This window comes from Arvicanthis niloticus, chromosome 25 (assembly GCF_011762505.2).
Source record: "Arvicanthis niloticus isolate mArvNil1 chromosome 25, mArvNil1.pat.X, whole genome shotgun sequence".
Classification (NCBI taxonomy): Eukaryota; Metazoa; Chordata; class Mammalia; order Rodentia; family Muridae; genus Arvicanthis; species Arvicanthis niloticus.
In genome coordinates, this window is record NC_133433.1 from 9,450,850 (window position 1) to 9,455,142 (window position 4,293).

At 38.3% G+C, this 4,293-nt stretch overlaps 1 pseudogene; it reads left to right on the forward strand.

The window, feature by feature from the left end:
- The first annotated feature begins 2,950 nt into the window (after nt 1-2,950).
- Nucleotides 2,951-3,382, forward strand: LOC143438375 (NADH dehydrogenase [ubiquinone] 1 beta subcomplex subunit 4 pseudogene; annotated as a pseudogene).
- Nucleotides 3,383-4,293: the final 911 nt, after the last annotated feature.

A 4,293-nucleotide genomic window follows, 5' to 3' on the forward strand; every position in this document is an offset into this window, starting at 1 on the left:
CATCTTTATGCAGTTTGGGTATCAGGATGACTCATAAAATGAATTTGGCAATTTTTCTTCTATTTCTCTTTTGTGGAATAATTTGAGAATTATTGGTATTAGCCCTTTTTTGAAAGTCTAGTAGAATTTTTCACCAAAACCATTTGTCCCTGGACTTTTCTTTTTCTTTCTTTCTTTTTTTTTTTTTTTTTTTTTTTTTTTTTTGGTTTGGAGACTTTCAATGACTGCTTCTATTTCCTTAGAGGTTATAGGTCTATTTAAGTGATCTGATCTTGCTTTAACTTTGGTAAGAGGTATCTATTAAGAAATTTGTGAAATTCTTTTGGATTTTCAAATCTTGTAGAGTACAGTTTCTTTTTAAGTATGACCTAATAATTCTATGGATTTACTCAGTGTCTGTTGTTATGCTCCCCTTTTCATTTTGATTTTGTTAAATTGGATATTCTGTCTTTTAATTAGTTTCGATAAGGGTTTGTCTATCTTGTTGACTTTCTCAAGGAACCAACTCTTGATTTCATTGATTCTTTAATTGTATTCTCTTCATATCTATTTTGTTGATATCAACCAGCAGTTTGATCATTTCATACTCCCTGCTTCTCTTGGCTATGTTGCTTCTATTTGTTCTAGAGCTTTCAGGTGGGCTACTAAGTTGCTGGTATGAGAACTCTCTAATTTCATTACGAAAACATTTAATGCTATAAATTTTTCTCTTACCACACTTTCATTGTGTCACATAAGTTTGGGTATGTTATGACATTTTTTCACTGAATTCTAGGAAAATTTTAATTTCTTTCTTTACTTCTGCCTTGATGCAGTAGTCACTCAGTAAAGAATTGTTCAGTTTGCATGAGTTTGTCGATTTTCTTTTGTTTCTGTTATGTAACTTTGAATTCTGATGGTCTGATAAGATATAGGTGGTTATTTCACTGTTCTTGTATCTGTTGAAACTTTTTGGTCAGTTTTGGAGGAAGGTTCCTGAGGTGCAGAGAGGGAGATACATTCATTTGTTTTGAGTGATAACCCCTGTCATCTGCATTATTTTTCTGTTTGTCTGGATGATGTCCATTGGTGTCTGGTATTGAAGTCTCCCACTACTAATGTGTGAGTCTCAGTGTGGGATCTGAGCTTTAGTAAAGTTTCCTTTACAAATGTGAATGACCTTGCATTTGGGATACAGATGTTCAGAATTGAGATGTACTCTTAGTGGAATTTTTCTTTAACAAATATGAAATTTCCTTCCCTGACTCTTTTGACTAATTTTAGTTGAAGTCCATTTCTTTTCTTTTCTTTTTTTGGGGGGCGGGGGTTGAGACAGGGTTTCTCTGTGTAGCCCTGGCTGTCCTGGAACTCACTCTGTAGACCAGGCTGGCCTCAAACTCAGAAATCCACCTGCTTCTGCCTCCCAAGTGCTGGAATTAAAGGAGTGCGCCACCACCATCCAGCGAAGTCCAATTTTTTTAAGGTTCATTTGCTTAAAAAATGTTTACCCTTTATTCTGAGGTTATGTGTACCTTTGTTTTTGAAGTGTTTATTTATTTATTTAATTTATTTTTTGTTGTTGTTTTGTATGCCACTGAAGGATGAATTCTGTTTTTGCATCCATTTTGTTACCTTGAGTTGTTTTATTGGGGGAATCATTTCATGGATTTTGAGAAATATTAATTATGAATGATTGTTAATTCCTGTTATTTTGTTATTGTTGGTAGTGGTAGTATATGTGTGTGTCCACGTGTGTGTATGTGCCTGTGTGTGTGTGTTTCTCTTTTTTTGGTTTTGCTTATGTAAGATTTTTAATTTCCGGTGTTTTCTTGGGTGTAGTTAACCTTCTTGTGTTAGAGTTTTCTGTCTAGTATCCTCTGTAGGGCTAGAATTGTTGCTAGATACTGTTTAAATTCGACTTTGTCAAGCAATACCATGCTTTCTCCATCTATAGCAATCGACAGTTTTGCTGGGGAAAGTAGTCTAGAATGGCATCTGTGGTCTCTTAGAGTCTGTAAAACATCTGTCCAGGCCCTACTTGCTTTTACCGTTTCTGTTGAGAAAACAGGTGAAAGTCTAATAGGTCTTGTGTTATTTGATCTTTTTTCCTTTGCAGCTTTTAATATTCTTTGTTCTGTATGTTTAGTGTTTAATTATTATGTGGTAGGGGTGAGTTTTCTTTTCTGGCTCCATTCCATTGGTGTTCTGTAAGCTTATTGTATTTCTATAAACATGTCCATTTTCCCAATAGGAAATTTTGGGGGTTTTTAAACTATTATTATTTCTTGAATTTCTTTAAGGAATGCACTCATTTCCTCTTTAAGGACCTCCATTATATTCACAAAATTGGCTTTAAGGTCATTTTCTTGTGCTTTGCTGAGTTGGAATATCCAGTGCTGGTTGTATAGCTGGCCTCTGGTAGTGCCATATTGGGCTGACTATTGTTAAATCGTGTTCTTATGCTATAGTCTAGGCATCTAGGTTTAGTGTAACTATAGGTTTTGACTGATTTCTTAGTTTATCTTTATTGGATGGATATTTTTCCTTCTTGGTTTCTGTCTTCTCTCTGGTCTTCTGGCCTGAGAAGCCTTTGGTTCTGGTGAATAGGAGTCCTCACGTCCAGCGGGGTGTCTCTCCTGGATATTTGGTAGCTCAAGTAACCTCTGGGATTTACGGTGCTACTGTTGCCTCTAGGATTCTGAAATTGTAGGAACTGGTGTGGCCTTTGAGGTTCTGGGTACTGATGTGGCCTCTCATAGCACAAGGGCCTTCTGCTGGAGTTTTGGGCTGGGATATGGGATCAAGGAGAGAGGTGCTGTTGGGGAAAGCTGAGCACGCTGTGAGGAGTCATTGGATGTCTGTGGGATGGGTCTTAATAGGAGGTTCTTCCTTGTAACGTCATGTCTTCTTTATTGCTATTATTATTAATTGCTGATTGAGTCAAATTGGTTATGACTGGCCGGGAGCCAAGATGTCGGGGTCCAAGTATAAACCTGCTCCCTTGGCCACTCTCCCCAGTACTCTTGACTCTGCCGAGTATGACGAGTCCTGAAAGGCACAGGTCAGGTCGAGTGCTTGATCATAAGGGACTGGCTTAAAGGGGAGTATCTGCTTCAGTACAACGACCCCAAACGCCAATCGCACATTGAGGATCCTGCCTTGATTCATTGGACCTATGCAAGATCAGCAAATATTTATCCCAATTTCAGACCCACTCCCAAGAACTCACTTTTAGGAGCCGTGGCTGATTTGGGCCCCTTATCTTCTGGTATTATGTTTTCAAAACAGACAGGGACAGAAAGGAAAGATTTATCCAGGAAGGAAAATTAGACAGAAAATTTAACATCTTCTACTAAGTTTGGCAAGGATGACTCTATTCTTGCATAAATAAATCTCCTGTTAATTAAAAAAAAATTGGTGATGCCCATGAATGCCTTGCTGCAGAGCCATCTACTAGGGCATAGGCAACTTACAGAACCATATTCCCAAGGAAAAGTAACTTTTCCTGCCTTAGACATCATCATCTGTAATGTCCTGTCACATATGGACCGGGACTGGAGAGCCTGTCTTACATCCATGCTAGAATTTTGACTGGCTTGATTTTGTGTAGGTGTTTCGTGAGTTATCACAGCTGCTGTGAGTTGATGTGTACATCAACCATGTCATAGCTAGAAGCCAGTACTTCACAGGACCTCCAACTCATCATTCAGCTCTTGCCACACATTCTTTCTACCCACTCCTCTTAAATTATAAAGCTTATTTTATATGTGTGGGAGGTTTTGTAAGCAGTTATGTCTGTGTACCAGTTGTATGCCTGGTGCCCTCAGAGGAAAGAGGGCACCAGATCCCTTGGAACCAGAGTTACAGTTGGTTGTGAGCTGCTGTGTAGATTCTAGGAGTCTACACTTGGGTGTTCCAGAAGAGCAGCAAGTATTCTTAACTTCTGAACCATCTTTACAGCCTTCATCTATTTCTTCATGATGTTTTTATCCTTGTAGTGAAGGATGTTGATATAGATGATTAACCTATGACTAAACACTCACAATTACTTATGCTCAGCCCTTAGATAAGCTTCTCACTTTAAAAGGAAGCTTCCCTGGGCAGTGTTGAGATCAGCACAAATGTATGGATATAAACATAAATACCAAGAAATAGTCTGACAACATGACTATTTAGTGAAACAACATTAGTAAGTTTCCCACTAGGGCCAGTGATCTTCCAAGTGATGGGCTTTCCCCCAAATTTATAGTACTAGATATAAAAATCCCTCCCTTGGAGCAGAAAGTTGTTGACTAACCCCATGACTCTCAAGCT